This window comes from Amphiura filiformis, chromosome 12 (assembly GCF_039555335.1).
Source record: "Amphiura filiformis chromosome 12, Afil_fr2py, whole genome shotgun sequence".
Taxonomy (NCBI): Eukaryota; Metazoa; Echinodermata; class Ophiuroidea; order Amphilepidida; family Amphiuridae; genus Amphiura; species Amphiura filiformis.
The window spans coordinates 46,478,610-46,499,726 of record NC_092639.1 but is presented as its reverse complement, the minus strand read 5'-3'; the positions used below and the strand labels follow the sequence as shown (position 1 = coordinate 46,499,726).

General features: G+C 34.2%; 1 protein-coding gene across 1 annotated transcript in view; it reads left to right on the top strand.

Moving 5' to 3' along the window:
- Nucleotides 1-21,117, top strand: part of LOC140166292 (uncharacterized) — an 88,416-nt gene that overhangs the window by 42,257 nt on the left and 25,042 nt on the right. The gene's annotated exons all lie outside the window — the stretch shown is intronic.

The window sequence follows — 21,117 nt, the reverse complement described above, 5'->3', positions numbered from 1 at the left end:
GCAGTTCTTAAGGTCAATACCCAGCAAACACAAAAATGCTCTTAAAAGTTTATTCAAAACGTTTTAATAACATTTAAATATCGGGTTAAATAAAGGTCTTAAAAACATTTTTAAAACTGTAAATTGTAAAATATTTTGAGCAAACATTTTTACACAATGTTTTGTCAACACTCAAATAATTTCTGTTAAGAATGTTTTGTGTCAAGTTTTCAAAAATGTGTTTTAAATGTTATAAAAACGTTTTTATAACCTTTATACAACCCGACATTTAAACGTTTTCTGTAAAATATTTTGTGTTTGCTGGGTAGTAGGCCATGTCAAAATGCTTTGGATCCCCCACCAAAAAATGTTTTGCCAAAAATAAAAATGGCACTGGACCATTTTGCTGACAAAAAAAATTGACAGTGGACAATTTTGCCGAAAAATAAAATGACAATGGACCATTTTGCCAAGAAGAAAATGAAACTGGACAATTTTACCAAAAATAAAAATGACACTGGACCATTTTGCCAAATAACAATAAAAAGACACTGGATCATTTTGCCGAAAAATGACACTGGACCATTTTGCCAAAGGTAAAATGACACTGGACCGTACCAAAAATAAAATGACACTGGACCATTTTGCCAAAGGTAAAATGACACCGGACCATTTTGCCAAAGGTAAAATGACACTGGACCATACCAAATATAAAATATAAAATGACACTGGACCAGTTTGCTGAAAATAAAATGGCACTGGACCATTTTGCCGAAAATAAAATGACTGTGACAATGGACCATTTTGCCAAAGGTAAAATGACACTGGACCAGTTTGCCGAAAAATAAAACTACACTGGACCAGTTTGCCAAAAATAAAATGGCATTGGACCATTTTGCCGAAAATAAAATGACACTGGACCATTTTGCCAAAAATAAAAATGACACTGGACCATTTTGCTGAAAATAAAATGACACTGGACCATTTTGCTGACAAAAAAATGACACTGGACCAGTTTGCCGAAATAAAATGACACTGGACCAGTTTGCCAACAATAAAAAGACACTGGACCATTTTGCCAAATAACAATAAAAAGACACTGAACCATTTTGCCGAAAAATGACACTGGACCATTTTGCCAAAGGTAAAATGACACTGGACCATTTTGCCAAAAATAATATAACACTGGACTATTTTGCCAAAAATAAAATGACACTAAACCATTTTGCCGAAAATTATAAAATGATGTTTTTTGAATCAGGACTGATGTAATTAAATTAAATCATATCAGATTATGTTGTTCAAGTCCAGAATTTCACACATATTTATAGATATTTCATCTTCTGTGATGAAATATTCGGAAGATAAAACATCTAATAATTGTGAGTAAAATTTACTTGTTTTGGGTTCTGAAAATAATTCTTATGAACTAACTCAATCTGTTTCATTGCATATGTAGGCTTAAGTTTATTTATATGGGTATGTACTTTCATCCCACATACTGAAGCCCACTTGGTCATATTGTCTTACATACAAATTGGTAAGAATGTGAAATGTCACAGTCAATTTCAACTTTATCATTGGACCTCAAACAAATGTTGTATGGGCGGTGCCTTAAGGTTACACGAAGAGACGTATAAAAAACGTATAAAAGACGTATAAAGTTGTTCTCTAAAACAGAGTTTTCTCAGTAATCAAATGTCGCAGCGAGTGAAATGTTGGTGCATTGGATGTAGCTTAACATTTTTGTGTGTGTTATATACAAATTTTTGCTGAACCATGAAATGGTATCAGCCTATAAGAGTGAATGTTACTAGCTTACTTACTAGCTTACTTACTAGCTTACTTACTAAGTTACTAGCTTACTTACTAAGTTACTAGCTTACTGACTAACCATTTGGTCTGAAATGGACATATCTCTAAATGCCACGAAGGTATGACCCCATGAGTGGTGTCATATGAAAGAGGAAAACATAAAGAATATAATACAAATATTTCCAAACGTCGGAGGTCATCCAGGGGTAACAGGGGTCAAAAAGGTCATTTTAACTGAAAATGCTCCGATTGAGCTTAAATTTAAATGCAATGATCCTTGTGACATTCTAAATATGTTTCAAACATTAAAAAATTTATTTAAGGTCATTAAGGGGCCATAAAGGGGTCAAAGGTCAAGGTTCTCAAAATGCTCCAATTGAGCTGAAATTTAAATGCAATGATCCTTATGACATTCTAAACATTTAAAAAATATTTTAAGATTCATTTAAAGTCATTAAGGGGTCATAAAGGGGTCAAAGGTCAAGTTTTCCAAAATGCTCCGATTGAGCTGAAATTTAAACGCAATGATCCTTATGACATTCTAAACATGTTGAAAATATTTTAAAATTCATTTAAGGTCATTAAGGGGGGGCAATAAAGGGTCAAAGGTCAAGTTTTCAAAATGCTTCAATTGACCTGAAATTTAAATGCAATGATCATTATGACATTCTTAACATGTTTTAAATATTTTAACATTCATTTAAGGTCATTAAGGGGGTCATACAGAGGTCAAAAGTCGAGTTTTCAAAATGCCAGCTTCTCACGATCAAGGTATATTAAAACGGCAATTAATGAAACAGTCTTATTAAAATTAATACTATCCTGCACAGTATTGCTGCTTGATCAGATCGTCACAGTCATCCGCCTAACTTACCTCGTGCCCTTGCAAAGGCACAGTTGCTCTAGTTTATTTTATATTCTTTACTTTTCCTCTTTCATTAACACCACTCGGGTGGTCATACCTTCGTAGCATTTCGAGATTATGTCCATTACAGACTCCGGGTGACAGTGGTATAGGCCTACCACAATATACTGCCAAAGCCACATGGTTCAGCTATGGTGCGGTTATCGCTCTAGTTAGAATAAATTTGAAAATCCTTCGTTTAAAGCATTTTTACGCACCATGTTCACAAGATCAAAAACACGCTCCATGACGTTTTTTTCAAATGTCGCCCGTATAAATCCACGCCGAGTGATTGTTTTCTTCTTTTTCGTATTGTACTACAAATCGATCAAAGAAATAATGTTGCCATGGGGAAGAACCAAATACAGTACCGATTAAATTTTAAAAGCCCGTTTTTGGGGAAATTTTGGAGAATTTGCTTGAGAAAAAGCTGGTTTGTGAAATTATTGATATCTTGATTACGGGACGTTAATTTAGACATCTGAATACCTACATTATTTCTCAACATTCTGCCAATTGCTATTCCATTTGATTTTCACTCCAAATTGAAGCTAGTTTTGCAAAAAACGAGGTTTTTCTCCGTCTGGTTTGTCCAAAATTTCAGCGGTGACATGCGTGTTTATTCTAAGAGCCATTATGCGGACGCAATTGTAATCACGTCATTGCGTCAAATTATAATTAGATATCCCTTTCGCCAATCAGTTGCGTAATGTGATGTGTGGCCGAGCGGATAGAGCGTTGGACTTTGAATCTATTATGATTAATTTTTGTGGGTTCCAGTCCCCGTGTGGCTGAAATTTCAGTTTTTTTCCTCTTTTCTCATTTTTTCTTTTGTTCTTCCTTTTTTTCTTTCTCCTTTTCTTTTTTCATTTCTTTTTCTTTCTTTCTCTTTTCTTTCTTTCTTTCTTTCTTTCTTTCTTTCTTTCTTTCTTTCTTTCTTTTTTTTATTTTTTATTCACTATTTCTTTATTCTTTCTTGCTCCTTTCTTTTATAGCTTTTGTATATTTTATTGATTCGCTGACTACAGTGATTGATTGTTTTTTACTTTATATAATTCAGAAATTTGTAGGCCTGATAAGTCTGTCTTGTTGAATATTCCCAAATTCGATTTACAAATAATAATTGCTTTGTGATGTTATTTATTTATTTCATCAAATATATCAAGGCTCTATAAATTTAATATCAACACATTTTCTAGACGGCGTATTTTCATGAGGCGGGCATAGGGGCCAGAGGAAGTGCCCCCAATCGATTTTAAAATTTATAAAATCCTCATGAAAATTGCAAAACGGCTTGTGCCCCCCTTCCGCAAGATATAATCGAGCTCCGGCACGAGCTGAGCCAAGTGTCATGTCTTGACCGTGGATCGATATTCTATTGTAATTATTAAAGTAGGCCTATAGTACCTCCCGCGCTTGTTTATTTTCTGCATGGCTGTTTCTGTTATGAACTTACGCCCCTCTGAAATCAAGCGCATGAAAAACCTTTCGGCTAACCTTAACATTAACCATGCTCACATAGAGGTAGGATCCTAACATTCCCATCCTTGGTACAGCTCAACTGATCATACTTTTCCTACATTCGACCTTGCATGATTTTTGAGTTGACAGTCATGAAAATAACTATAGATACTTGACAGACCATTAGTAGCCCAGTTCTGAACCTTTTCATTGATCATTCATAACAATAGGTATCTGATGGATCAGTGAAGATAAGAAGGATTATAATATATCCGTAACCTTGATATTATAGTACATCTCGAGGAAAAAGTGCAATGGACATGTTTTCATTTTATGTTTCAAACTAGTGCACCTGCGGCTATGAGAGCCCAGATGCTGTGAGAGCACTGGCATGATAGCGATACTATTTGACCCCAGATGACCTTTGAACTTGGATGACCTTGGTGCAATTTTTTTCATGCTCCCCTCAGTCATACGAAGGATTCCACCTATCAAGTTTAAGCCCAATATGGCAAAGTTTAAATTTAGCCCCTACATGACCTTTGACCTCGGTTGACCTCAATTTTGTTTTATGATATATTCCCTCGTATCAAGGATTGCACCCACCAAGTTTGAACCCGATAGGACAAAGTTTGAAATCCATGACCTTTGACCTCGGATGACCTCCATATAATGTTTTTCATGCTCCCCTCATACGAAGGTTTCACCCACCAAGTTTGAACCCGATCGGACAACGTTTGAAATTTGACCCCGCCGTTATGACCTTTGACCTCGGTTGACCTTGATTTTATTTCGCGCATTATATTCCCCTCCTATCAAGGATTCCACCCACCAAATTTGGGCCCGATCGGACAAAGTTTGAAATTTTGACCTTTGACCTTGACCTCCGATGACCCTCAAAACCACATGGCCAACATGCTTTTCCCGATACCTACCTATATGCGAAATTTCAGCGCGATGCGTCGAAGCACGGCGAAACGCATAGCCGGACAGACAGATAGATAGACAGATAGATAGATAGACAGACAGACAGATACAGCCCGCTTATTATTTTATTAGTAAAGATATCCCGCGCATGAAAATTGAGTATTTAACCCAAAATGGAAAATGGAACAATTTATTGGAAATCTGTTTTAACAGATTTTTTTGACATCTTTTTCTGCACTGTATTATACCTAAATTAAGAAATTTGATAAATATTCAAAGAAAATATAGGTCATCCAAAATTTTTTGATTTTTACACATTTTGGGGCAAAAAAGGAAAAATAAGCAAAAATATCAAAATCTGTTTAACAGCTTCATTCATCAAGTCATAACAAACGGCCTACATGCTTAATTTCTAATAAAATATTGAAATTGTGAAAAATATAGGTATTTATTGATTTTCATGTTTTTTCTTGCAAATGGAACAATTTATTGGAAATCTGTTTTAACAGATTTTTTTGACATCTTTTTCTGCACTGTATTATACCTAAATTAAGAAATTTGATAAATATTCAAAGAAAATATAGGTCATCCAAAATTTTTTGATTTTTACACATTTTGGGGCAAAAAAGGAAAAATAAGCAAAAAATATCAAAATCTGTTTAACAGCTTCATTCATCAAGTCATAACAAACGGCCTACATGCTTAATTTCTAATAAAATATTGAAATTGTGAAAAATATAGGTATTTATTGATTTTCATGTTTTTTCTTGCAAATATGCTAATAATATGCAAATTATGAAATTGCAAAATAAAGTTTCTACATGGCATACATCTTTCAAGTGTGATGTTCAAAATGACAGACATCAAAAAGAGATTCGATGGAATGTAAAGGTGTAGTAACAATTTTGGCATGGACTGTCTGGTTAGGAAAAGTACGGTAAGTTGAGCTGTAGGCCTATGAGCTTATCAGTGGCGGTGCTGTGGTGGGGTCAGTTTTCCCCCACCCCACTTTTGAGGCAAAAAAACCCAAATCACACAAATTTTCACTTTTTGTGGCAATTTTGTGTAAAATTTTTGCCCCCTCTGAAATTCACTTTGCTTCCCCCATGCCCCCCGAAAAAATTCCCGGTGCCGCCACTGGAGCTCAGAGATGGAGATGTCTCAAAGTAGGAGGGAGGTAACAGTGGCATACCCAAGATTTTCCAAAAGGAGGCAAAGGGATGACTTTCAAGAGGGAGGGGCCAAAATAATATGAAACTGGTCAAAAATGTGCAAAACAAAAAATCTAAAAATTTCAAATATTATGGTCAGTGGCCAACATCACGCAAGGGGCATGACAAGATGTCCCACAGGGGGCAGCTTCCCTCCTTTTCCCTGGATATTGCACTACTTAAGGGGGTACTACACCCCTGCCCAATTTTGTGCCTATTTTTGCATTTTTCTCAAAAATTGTAGCGCATTGGTGACAAGTAAGATATGTATATTATCAGTCCGGTCCGACTGCCTGATCAGGAAGTACTGCCGAATCAGGCAGTATGTTGCCGAGTCAGGCAGCATGGTATCCCACAATGCAATGCTCTATTTCAAATAGAGCATCTTTTAATATACCGTTATTTCTTGGTTTAGAGTAAAGAAGTAGGTAAAATATATAAAATTATCAATGGATGTACAATTAGTAGTATTTTTTCATCAATTTTAATTAAAATAAAATTAATTTGCATATTCAAATCAAATTTTTAAAAAACCGTTGGAAATTGTTTTGTTATTTAAATTATTTTCCTCCCGGTGGAATTTTTTTTTCGCCCGGTGAAAAATTGTCAACTTACATGTAGCTCATGTGTGTCAAAGTAAAATTTCCACCGATCTTTTATCAAATCACCATGAACAATTTAGTCCTTAGTCTGTCAAATTCGGAAGGGTTACTAAAGCCTGTGTTGCGGACTCGGCAACATACTGCCCTGATTCGGCAGTACTTCCTGATCAGGCAGTCGGACCGGACTGATAAGGGGCAAGGACTACAACTACTGCACTGGAAATTTTATTTCAGCACAGACAACAGTTGTGGAGTTAAGGCTGGTTCAAAGTGAATATTCGAAGCGAATATTCGACTTCGAATACGCTTTTGGGCGTCAAAATATATGCGGCTTCGAATATGAAACTATGAACCGGAGAAAGATATATTTCTACAATTTACAGCGTTGCCCGACTGTTAACAAGTATTGCCCGTTGACCAAGGTAAGCAAAATTGAGAGAATTTCTTTAACGAAGTTAATAAAATCATAGGCCCTAATAGGTAAATTCCATTGAACTATTGTCATGATTTAATGTCTGTATAAATGGGTCTAAATAGGAGCAGTGGCGTAACCAGTGGGGGCCGGGGGTGCAAGCTGCCCCCCGGACACAAAAAACCTGGAAGGAGAGTAAAAAAATTGCGAAGGGGAAAAGGGGGAAAGGGAGAAAAAGAGGGAAGAAAAAAGAGGGAAGAGAAAGGGGAAAGAAGAGAAAAAAGAAGGGGAAGGGAGAAGAGAAAAGGGGAAGGGACTCAAGGGAGAAGAGAAAAGGGAAAGAAAGAGAGAAGATCTATAGGCCTACTACTTTCATTGTGAAATTTGTACTCTGAAACACTGATATTTTCTAATAATGCCAAAAACCAGGAGCTTCATGGCGCTCAGCCCCCTTGATCCCCGCCTGGACCCCTGGACCCCACCGACTCCACCCGCTTAACGCTAACGCCTGTGGCAAGCAAGCTTTCTCTCGAACATAAATACTAAAACTTTTGATCAGAAATTGGGAAATTTTTCAATCTTGACCCCCCCCCCCCGGAAGGTCAGGTTTGGTTACCCCTGACCTGAATAGGAGTCAAAAGATTTGCTTTTTGGGGCATTTACGACCTGCCTGTAACAGGCGCGGAGGTTGACCCATACCTTCTTGTAGGTTTCAACTGCAAAGCAAATCAAGAAATGAATGAGTCAATAGATAAATAAGTAAATAAATAAATGAATAAGTCAATAAATAAGTCAATAAATTCATAAATAAATAAATAAATAAATAAATATAAATAAATAAATAAATAAATAAATAAATAAATAAATAAATAAATAAATAAATAAATAAATAAATAAATAAATATCATAAGATATGATTGAAGCGATTTACTAATATGACAGCTCTCACAAGTGTTATATATGAGACCACCCACGGTGACCCACTAAATATATATTTGTCGAGTTCAACAAAATTCAACTCCCACAAATATATTTCCGTGAATACTTTTTTCATTGGCTGATATCCACATGAGATCGGTATCATCAAAGTAGTACTGCTCGCATTTCATGATTCATTGAGCAATCGATTTTGGCATTTGACCGAAATACGCGCAAAAGATGAAAAGTCTCGTTCGAACTTGTGTAGGCCTACATTGCTAGGGCCTAAGTGTGTTTTAATGCCTGATTCACTAATTATAGAAATAAACAAGAATTTATTTTAAAAGAACACGCAATGATAGGATACCAACGCTCGTGGTTTTGGTTGTTCTGCATAGTTTATGAAGATATTCATTGCAAAGCGCTATATATCCATTCCTACATATTATTACTTATTTTGCCCTCTTAATTATTAATTATAATTATGAATTTGACTGATAACAACGCATTACATCTTTATTCCGCCCAAAATAACATCGTTTATTGGGGCCAAAAACGTCAAGAATTCCGCTATGACAAAAATGGTTGAACCTCCATTTTTATATCAATAACCAATGATTTACCACCCCCAGACCCTCACACATCGTCTGCCAGGGGCAGATGCATATGGGGACCTAGAACTGGGGCCAAACATTATTTATGTAAAACCGGGGTGGAGGCATAAATCTGAATTTGGACTTTTTTCTGCATCAGTCGATTTAAAATATGGAAACATTCTTTAGGTTATGTTTGTAAGCCTAAATATCATATTATTTGCATAAAACATTACTTACCATCACTACAGCATTGGAATGCTATTGCCTGCCTGCCTGCCAGGCATTTTCCTTTACTTTCATATCATATAAAAATGGGTACGCTTGTACCGCACTAATCCGGGGGCACACCACTAAATGAATGCGCCATTTGTGTAACCCTAATGAGTTCCGTAAAATGCAGAAACTATTTGAGGTATTTTGGGCTTGGCTGGACTTATTAATCAGAAAGAGTGGCGAATTATAGCTTAAATAAAAGTGGAAAGCCTATACATAAATTTGAGTCACCAAAAATGTCGCATTTTTATAATTATTGAGAAAATAGGTCCGCATTATACTTATAGTGTATGTAGGTGGGATGAAAAGTCGACAATCAATTGACAATTTTGATCTTTCGTATTGAAGATATGGATTTTTTCCCCAAAACACCAAAAAAATTAGGTCTTTTGGGGGAAAAAATCCGTATCTTCAATATGAAAGGGCAAAATTTTCAATTGATCGTCGGCTTTTCCTCCCAGCTACATATACTTTAAGAAAATATCATTAGATTTATAATATTTGCTTCGAGGACTGTTATATCAATATGTGAAAAATATCAAATTTTAATAATTTGTCATAAAATTTGTATTATATCGTGAATTTCAAAAAATGAAAATTATTTGATATCAGAAAGACATTCTTCGTATTCATAATGTAATTCGATATGTCTGATGTGCTCTCATGTCCCACAAAAATACTGTCGAAACGCTCAAAACGCTCATTCCAGATCCTTTGATTTTCATTGGGGATTTTTGAAATCATCGTTCGTCGAACGATATTCAGGTGACCTCGAGCCTTTCATATAAATCAATAGTATCTCGCTATCAGTTGCGCGATATTTAATCCGATTCAACTCGGCGTGTATTCGCTCCCGTATATATTTTGACGTCACAAAAAAGTATTCGAAGCGAATATTCGCCTTCAATATGCACTATGAACCGACCCTTACTGTCAAAAATGAGGGAAACACAATATTTGATCAATAAATCAATAACTACTTGCCTTGAGTTGCTGAAATTTCAGTGCAGTAGTTGTAGTCCTTGCCCCTATACTATAATATACATATCTTACTTGCGCTATAATTTTTGAGAAAAATGCAAAAATAGGCACAAAATTGGCCAGGGGTGTAGTACCCCCTTATTAATGAACAATTTCATTTAGCTACATACATTAACTTTGATCATCTCTTTTAGGAGAAAACAATTATCTTATACCAATACTAGAACTATGCCATTTTAGCCAGACAGTGTTATATTAATCTGTGTCACCTCATGCATATTTTCCTGGGTAGGATTAGGCCAGTATTCACTGGAGGGGCACAAAAGCGAGAGCTACATTCTGGTTATATTGATTTTACCAAGTAAAATACTAATACCTATTTAAATACATCCAAAGGTCCATGGAAATTAATGAGGTGTCACTGGAGCTGAAATAGATAAGGCCAAAAATTTTTTTTGGGGGGTTGCCCTCAGAGACCGACCCAAAAATCAGAAATCTTGGGTTGTTTTTTTTTTCCCCAATCGCTTTTTCACTTTTTTAGAAAAAACCTTAAATTTGGACAGTATCAAGGACATTTTTTTATTTATTATTCACTCATTTCATTTATTAAATGCATATCCGATTAAAAATAAGAAGTATTTCCATTTAAATTCTGTCCAAATGTTTTTAATGTAAAATGATCAAGAAGTTGTCAACACTAGCCTTTTTAAAATAAATGAAAAAGGAAGAAGAGCTCATGAAAAAAAAGGATCAACCTGTAGACCGACCCTCCAAATTTTTGTCTTGGAAGTGCAAACCAAACAATTTATTTTTTTGGCCTAATAATGTGTGTCAACTACTCAACTTTGAAATTTAATGTAGTAGAAAACAAAAGTATGTCAAAATATTATTGATGTTTATGCATTCAAGCTTAAAATAATGGCAGGAATGCTGTTCTAGATTATCCCAACATACATTATTTTACAGGCTTGTTTAAGTGTGCCAATATTATTGTATCTATATAGCAACAATATCTTTAACAATAGAATCATGTGACTTGCCTGTTAACATATCTTTAGACACATCATGTGTGAAGTTGGTTTAAAGCCATATTATAACATTTTTCAAATTCTGGTTTTTACATGATTGTAATAATACATAATAACAAAAATTTAATTTCAAAAAAAGTTCCAAATACGTGATATACAGCTTAAAATGTGTGTAAAAAAATCTTTAAAAAAAACAAATTACCGACCGACCTACCCTAATTTTTTTAATGTTACGCCAATCAAACATTTTTTAAGGCCTTAGTTTGTGTCTTGTAAAGACAATATGTTTTGTTTTTGGAAAACACATCTATTTGCAAGGCTTGACAAGAGACATTATGAATACCCCTAGTCCAGGACCACTTATTCGCTGCCGTAGTGCATGTTAGTAACCATTGGTTACTGGTTCAAGCCTAGGCTCATACACCTGTTCCGAATAATTCGTGTTGTGATTATTTCGATCAGTGGTTCGTAACAAAGAAAGCATGAGCCAGTTGACCTAGCAACGGTCATATTCTAACGTGCACTACGCCAGCGAATATCATATAGGATAAAAGACTAGGTATTGTTGTTCTTACTTCAGTGTACTTTTTTCTTTAAAATTCAAATATTTTCATGCAAATTCTGCATCTCCGTGTTCTTTATGTCAAGTGTTAACTTATCAGACATGCCAATTACATTAATAACAAATATGACAAGGTTAAAATTGCCAGTATTGTCTCCATGATTGTAAATGTCATGATGATTTTACATGGATATGATGTTTCGGCTTTAAATATTGAGTGTTTCGCATAAGTTTCCCATAAAAGCCCAGATGTTACTATCTTCAAGTACTTTAAATCTTGTGCACATTTATCACAGTTCATAATAATTTAACTGGAAGCAACCAACAGATGATGAAGACGATGCGTGAGATTCAGCCATATGGTCACATAACCGGAAGAATCTCATTTATTGTGAATCAACTTCTGATGAGAAATAGGGATGGAGACCATGTGTGGGTTTCTTTTAAATTCAATACTGAAGATTCTTGATCAGAACTGGGAAAAATATAGGCCTACTTGCTTGTATTGACATTATTATATCATTTGCTAATAAAATACAAACCCATCCATGATAAATGCATAAACAGTTTGTGAGTATTTTGGGTATGTATGTTTTTGCTGAACCATGAAATGGTATCAGCCTATATTAGTGTATCTTACTTCCTTACTTCCAGACTGACCAACCTTTTGGTCTAAAATGGGCATATCTCAAAATGCCACTAAGGTATGACCCCCAAGTGGTGTCAAATGAAAGAGAAAAAAATTAAGAATATAATAAAAATATTTTCCCACCCGGGGGTGGCACTCATAATAAGCCCTGGGTCAATATTCATATGGATCCTTTTTATATCTCAAAATGCCAAGAGGGTATGTACCCCCGAGTGGTGTCAAATGAAAGAGAACAAAGTAAAGAATATAATAAAAAATAATTTCCTCACCGGGGGTCACACTCCTCATAAGACCCGGGTCAATATTCCAATGTTGGGTCCTTTTCATATCTCAAAATGCCAAAAAGGTATGACCCCCTGAGTGGTGTCAAATGAAAGGCAAGAAAGTAAAGACTATAATTAAAATAATTTTCCAATCAGGGGTGACACTCCTCAAATGACTGGGTCAATATTCATAATTGTGGGTCCTTTTCATATCTTGAAATGCTGAGAAAGTATGACCCCTGAGTGGTGTCAAATGAAAGAGAAAAAGCACAGAATATATAAGAAAAATAATGTCGTCACCGGGGTGACACTCCTTATAAGACTTGGGTCAATATTCCTATTTTAGGTCCTTTATAACATCCATAGAAGGTATGAACCCCTGGGTAACCACTAACCATGTACAATGTATATCACAATATACTGCGAATCCCCATGGTTCAGCGTTGGTGCGGTAACCGCTCTAGTTATTTTATGCTACATGTAGGAGAACATTTTTTCCAGTTTTGTCCCTATATGCAATGTAGGTTTTTTCCAATGTAAACAAATGTTAAAAAGATCTTGTTCAATGAGTAATATTTTTTTCAATGCTCAAAGTAGACTTTGGTTCTAAAAATAAATGGTTCTCTTAATAAGGCTTGCCAGGTGAAATCAGGAAATAGTGGTAAAAGTGGCATTTTAAGGTTTTCATATTATTTAAGAATTTACACTTTTAGTTTTCAAATGCTTTTTGTTCCATTGAAATCGGTTTTAGGGTTTAGAAATGGCGCCCAAGGAAGTGAAATTCGTGCATACGAAATTGGACAAAAAGGTAATTTTTCCTATACTTTAACATGCGTTGAATTTCTTATGTATTTTATTGTTTTTGGGTGGCAATTTTTAACATTTTTGTAGAATTAAGTTATTTAAAGGTACATTTTGTCGAAAATTTTGACTAGTTTGCAGGGATTAACAACTCTTACAAGTTATTTGACACTTTCACATCTGATAAGTTGAATAGTTTTACCAAATTTTTTAAATTCAGTGTTTCTAGACTTTAAATGCAAATTACGCCAAATGTTAAGTTTCGGCTTTTTGACCCTTGCGCGCAGTTTTTGAAATACTTCTAGTCATCAGATCTTGTTAAAATTTGACACAGTTATTCACATTAATTCATTCCAACAAACAATGAAGAGATTTTTTGGAAAAATTGTTCAGGTCGTTAAATATGGATAATTTTCTTCAAATTTTGGTGGGAAAATATCAAATTTCAAAATTAACGAGCTCGTTAAGGTAATTAGCAACACTTTTCTTGCAAAATCTCTTCATTGTTTCTTAGACTGATTCAGTCTGAATAACCGTGCCAAAGTTCATGGAAATTGGACTTCCGGAAGTTACTATAAAACTGCGCGCAAGCGTAATATTTGAAAAAATCCAATATGGCCGCCGTTTCCATGGCAACCGTCACGCATGACTGATTTTACCCATTTTTTTCCAATTCTATTATCTTGTCCCACACTGTGACCAAATATGGACATTTTCTGACCAGTATTTACAAAAATCACTTTCACCTGGCAAGCCTTACCTTCTCTTAAAGCCATATTATAACATTAACCAGGATATAGGACTGACCATTCCATGGTAGTCATTGGCCTAAGTAAGAGTAATAATATACAAAGGGGACGAGGTTCGTGGAAGTTGAATAACGATTTAATTGAAGATGATGAATATGTAAAAGTAGTTAAGGATTCGATAACTAAAGTAAAACAAATCTATGCTGCTTCGACGTATGACAGAGAAAATATAAACAATATTGATCCAAATGAGTTAGAACTAACTATTAATGACCAACTGTTTTTTGAAGCACTGCTTTTGGAAATCAGAGGCGCTACTATAGCATACTCCTCAAAAAGAAAGAGAGAGATGGACAAGTCTGAAGAAGTACTTGACAAATTGATAGAAAACTTAAATACGTCATACGAGGAGGCATCATTGAAAAACAGCCCTAATGTTGAAATTTTAAAGAATGAGTTAGATAATGCTAAACATGAACTTGAGGATATTCGTAGTAGAAAGATTAAAGGATGTTTTATTCAACAAAGGTCCGATGGATAGAGGAGGAGAGAAACCCACCAAATATTTTCTTAATCTTGAAAAAAGAAACTTTGTAAACAAACAAATGGTTAGAATTGTGAGAGGTAACAACACAGAAGCAACATCTCAAGATGAGATTGAGAAGGAGGTAGTATCTTTTTATGAAAATCTGTATAAAGAAAAAGGTGGAAATAATAATGTTAAAATTGATGATTATGCTTCCATAAACAAATTAACGCAAATGTAATCAAATACGTTAGAGGGTGAAATTACTCTTTCTGAGCTCACATATGCTTTGAAAAACATGAAAAACAACAAGACACCCGGACCTGATGGTTTTACAGCGAATTTTACAAATGCTTCTGGTTGGAAATATCTTGTTTTCTCCTCCGATCTTTAAATGAAGGTTTTAGAATTGGGTCTCTTACTCAAGTTCAAAAAGGGGGTCACGTTACTCTTCTGCCAAAAGGAGATAAACCCGTCAGTTCTTAAAAACTGGAGGCCTATTTAAGCTTCTAAATGTTTCTTATAAATTGGCCTCTGCATGTATTGCAAACCGTATAAAATCGGTTTTGCCATATTTAATTTCAGAAGATCAAACAGGTTTTGTCCCAAATAGATTCATTGGTGAAAGTATTACCTTATTTATGATTTGTTAAGTTACACAGAGGTAAATGAAATTCGGGATGCTTTTACTAATAGATTTTGAAAAAGCTTTTGACACGGTTTCGCATGATTTTATTCTTGAAACTTTAAGGGTATTTAATTTCGGATCAGACATTTGCAGATGGTTTATGGCTTTGTATAAGAACGCATCTTCTTCCGTAATCATAAATGGAAATATATCTAAACCGTTCCAAATTCAAGCGCAGTTGTAGACAAAGGCGATCCTCTGTCGCCATATATCTTCGTTTTATGTGCGGAGGTATTATCTACAATGATTAGACAAAATAAGGATATAACAGGAATTTGCATCAATGATATGAATTTTAAAATTGCACAGTATGCAGATGACACTACATTAATTCTTGATGGTACAGAAAAATCACTGGAAAGTGCCTTTAAAACATTGCAATCATTTTATGAGATGTCTGGTTTGAAAATTAATATTGATAAAACAGTTGTTGGGTCTCAAAAATTCAGAAATACTATAATTAGTAAAAATTTAAAAATACAATGGAATTTCAATGGTAGCTTTGAGTTTCTAGGCATTTCTTTTAGTACAAACCTTGCTCAAATGGTAAATGATAATTATGATAAAGCACTTCATTTGATACGAAAACTGTTATCAAGTTGGAAAAAAAGAAATTTAACGGTGTTGGGACGGGTTGTAGTTGTGAAATCATTGGCTTTGCCAAAAATAAGTTATATTGCTACCAAACCCAAGCAAGGAATTTATCAAAACGGTAAATGATGAGATATATAAATATATTTGGAACGGCAAGCCAGATCGAGTTAAAAGAACACAATTTGTGCAAAATTATGAAAATGGTGGAGTAAAGATGCCAAATGTAGAAATGCATATAAATGCTTTAAAGGTAAATTGGATTCGGAGGGTTGCCTGTGGTGATCAAAAATGGGTTAAGCTATTTTGTCTTTGTTTTAATGTAATAAGTGATGATATTTGTTGCCTTGGTATGTATCGTTTTAATGACATGAAAAACATGATAGATAATAAGTTCTGGTATGATACTCTGTTTTCTTGGTCCTCACTTATAAACATTGTAAATAATAATAATCTGGATTTCAACCGTGTTGCAAAACAATATTTGTGGTGGAGCGATAAAATAAAGATTGGTGGTAAATCAGTTTGTTATGCCCATTGGAAAAAAAGAGGTGTGCTGTTTATAAATGATCTCTTAAATGCAAACGGATCCTTTTTGTCGATTGTCGAATTTACAAAACTTTATAAAGTGAAGACCAATTTCTTAGAATACAATGGTATTATTAGGGCAATTCAGTCAAATTTTAATTACAATGGTACTATAGGCTCCAAACTAGCCTCCCTTTTCAGCCGTATAATATGGAACTACTTTTTAAGCAACGAAAAGGGTGCAAAATGTTCTATGATATTTCTATTGAATCAAAGATGAAGAATACAATGAGTAAGTCAAAGTGGCAAATGGAATTTGGAATGGAGAATGATGAAAAAAAAAAAATATGTACCTTAAATTTCAAATTTTCCACCGATATTAAACTGAGATGGTTTCAATACAGAATTAATCAGAGTATCATAGGCACAAATACATTGTTGTTAAAAATGAACATAAGTGATGATGACTTATGTACTTTTTGTAAGATAAATCCAGAAACAATCAAGCATCTCTTTGTGGATTGCCCTTTTTCTAGAAATTTTTGGGAAGATCTCAAAGACTGGATAAAAGACAAGATCAGTATAGATCTAGCTATGACCCCTCAGTTAATTCTTTTTGGATCTAAATATGATTTAATTCTAACATTGATTTTGACTATTGCAAAATTACATTTGTATAGAGTAAAGATGACAGAGAAACGACCAAACTTAGATGTTTTAAAAAGGGAACTTAAATGTTATTATAATGTTTTGAAATACCAAGCAGTATGTAGCCTAAAGTTACAAAAGTTTAATAATGAGTGGCAATCCTGGCAACTATTAATGTTATGATATAATTGTGTGTATTTTTAATCCATAGTAAAGAAAGTAAAATATGCTCAACATGCTCAATGTGTGGTGGAGAGGGTCGGCGGGGTGGGTCGGGTGGAGCTCATTGTTGATTGTTTGTTTTCTACTCAATTTGAGTACAAAATAATCAGCAGTTAGTTCTATTCGCTCATTCTGTTGCTCTTTCCTTATTTTTGTTGCTTGTTTTTCAATCCTCTTATAACTCTCTTGAAATGACTATGTCACTAATATTAATAAATAAAATTCACGTTAATGTATTTAAGGTCACTGATTAAATGACAGTACTATGTATTAAGAAACTTTTAATAAAGACAGCTGTCTACAAAAAAAAAATAAAAAAAAAAAAAATTAAAATGTTACTAAAAACAAAAAAGTAAAAAAAAAAAAAAAAAAATATTATAACATTTGCTGAGGAAGACGCCCTCACTGAATTTTTAAAATTCCTTTTTTACGATTAAATTGTACTTTATTAAACCAATATACCCGCAAAAATCAAGACTCTAAGTGCTGTAGTTTTGTCAAAATCCGTGATTTTGAATTAAAGGCTGATTCAGCGCTTTATTATTACGATGGAATTATTAGTCGAACGCATACACGATGTTCATAATACACAACGTCACGGCGTGCGGGACAGGTGATATACACACCAAAGGGTCGTACCACAACATGACCGAAGGAGTAGTGCGTATTGGCACATGTGCGCTGGTAGTAAATTCAATTTTCTTTGCTTTGCCGTAGTTGTTCGGCTCAAAAATAAAAGGGATATATCTGACAGTAAAAGCTAACATTTTATGGCAAAGAAATGCTAATCTATTTTGTTTGAAAATGTTATAATATTGCTTTAATGCTCTGCATGCTAGCCATAGGCTTCAACAATGAAGTTTTCAGGTATTTTCTCAAAATATCAAAAGCTATCTTAAGAACCACTGAACCAATAGTAGGCTTGTTTGTACTCATTTTAATGCATTTTTCATGTTGATTCCAAATATGGTCATGAAAATTAACATTTCCGAAATTCTTGAAACTTGTCGTCTGCAGTCGACACCCGCGTGAAGAGAGTTAAGAACCAAAAGGTTCTGTCACACTATAAAGAAGCACAAGACAAACAACAGATATTTAGAGGACAGTTAGTTAGACAACAAGTTTTCATATATTATTAGAGATTTGTGAATATTATTTCTGTTACTTTTTCCACTCAACGAATGACCCTGTGCAGAAAGCATTTGAATGACAACATTGAAGATTGAATCATCTTTTCCCTGACTTAATTAAGTCAGAGATCATTTTGTTAAATTGTAACAAAAAAAAGACTGCCTTTTTAACTGCAGCACGTACCAAGTCAGATTCCCATTGACATGATTGAGAATTAGCAATTTGTAAACCTTGCTGAAAACAAATAACTTCAGTGCAAATACCTTTCATTTTTGTTCATGAAGTATATAGGCCTTCCAGAGGCACTTGACTAGTTTGGTAATGGAAGTTATTTTTCAAATTTTTTGGCAAATTAATTCTTTTGTATAACTCTGGAAGATTGATGAGTATTGTGTTTATATTTGATAGGTTATCTATCATTATTCATAAAAGAACTACTGGAATTTCGAAGCAGGTAAATTCAGCACAGCCAAATATGATTAACAAACTTGTTTTTCTTAATTTAACTAAAAATTGTAAATTGTAAATGAATGGGTGAGGCATTTATGCTTAGTTAGCCTGAATATGTCAATAATGCAGCGATCAGGGAAAATTTTGTGGCTTTTAAAAATATGGAAAGGTTTTTTTAATTTTTTTCATGATTAGATGTGCGGTGTGTGAAGTGTGTAGGGGTCACAAATTGTCATTTTCATAAAAAGGGTTGTTTTTCTAGACTTAGTGAACTTATTTAGGATAGCTTTTTCCAAGTTTGTGTAAATTTAGTTCAAAAAGGTACATTTTTTTATAAATACACTTGCAAACACTGGCAAAATTTGGAGAGATATGGGGTATTTTGAAAAATAAATAAATGTCACAAATGTATTTGTATACATTTTCTGGGGCAACTCAATTTCATAGTGTACACTATTGTTATTTCACTCCAGAAAATTGATTTCAATTCTATTCAAATTCAATTCTTTCTACACATGGAGTCTTGCTATTCGATTCCAATTCAATCCACCTTGCTTTAGAATTAATTCAATTCGATTCCAATTCAATTTGTCAATTTCAAAATCATTTCATTCCAATTCCAATTCAATGCAGTGAAATTAGCAGCTAATCAATTTCAATTCAATTCTGAGCATTCATTTCAATTCCAATTCAATTCCAATTACAATACAGTTGCAGTTTGTGTTAATTGACCAAAGCAAAGGCACACTGCAAAAACTGCGTCTAAAGATTGAACACTTTTTTGTCAGATTTGTAAACACATGTAAAATCTAAACACAAATATCAAGTGTTTAATATCTAAACACAAGTCATCAAATTACTAAACATGTTTAGCATTTATACAGGTTTACAAATCGAGGACAAGATGGTGTCTAGAATGGTGTTTAATATCTAGACACTGTTTTTGCAGTGCATGTTTTAAATTTTACTATCCATTTTATAACACTTGTCGCAACAAAAGTCAAAATCAAGTACACTAGGCCTACTTGTCACAAAAGCACCCCAGCAGAAGATACTTAATTGTTATGTTAACTCACTTTCACATTCAAACAATGCGAGTGATCCTTTCCTATTTTATGAAACTTGGAACTTCTTAGTTCTTAGGTGACTGACTTCCTAATATTTGTCTTAACTTCTTGTCCACCATGCACATTATTTTCTAAACTTAAAGGAGGATTTTGTGATCCTAGCATCCTCTTTTATGACATTTTTCAGTGGATATCCACGACAGAGGCTTATTCCCAAAATTTGAGTTGATTCCGATTGTGCGTTTGCGAGTTATGCATGTTTATGTGTATTACACTGCTCACAGTTGTAATTTCAAATTTGACGATATTTTTGCTAAACGAATTAATCTGCAAGAAATTTTTGGTACATAAACATTATGTAGCCAGCGGCTTCCCGTGGTATAAAAATCTCACCTTTTTTTAAAGTGGGGGGGGGGATGAGGCTGTGGATCACGAAATGTCCTTTTAAGGTGTGTGGTACAATCGATAATGAGATTATCCTTAGATTTTCACCCCAAATCCTTGTACTTTTGAAAAAATGTGTGAAAAAAGCTGTCAAAGATATAAGCATTTTCTTTAATGGTTTTCTCACAATTTGTTCAAAATAATGTACAATGACTTTTGAGCATAAAAATTAGGAGTTTGAGAAAAATAGGGGCTTTGTGATTAGTGCCAAAAATTTTTAATGTGTGTTTTTTGTGTGATTGGACCTGGAAGTGTATCAGAATTCAGAACGGGGGAAGGGCACTTTTTACCTGTGGACTGATCTGGAATCACAGATATCTGCTTGTGAATTGAAATGCTGAATTGAAATCAAAGCTGAATTTCATTTCAATTCCACTTCATTCTTCATCACTCAACTGTAACGGGATCCGATACCCCTGGGTACGTTATAATAAATCACGCCCTCTTTGGGTCCTTGGAGTCTCCATCATGGCAGAATAGCAACAAACTTTTGATCTTCAATTTTGATTTTTTGAAATGTTCACAATATAAATGTAATCTGTCCATGTAATGATGTATTTTCCATGCTTGAAGAGGGCAGCAATGACCAGCAAGTCAAGTCCCATTAAAAGCAGTTTCACCGCTAAACAACATCCACTGTGTTGCTGGGCTTCTGTTGATATTTCTTCGAGTCCAGGTGCATCTCATCTCT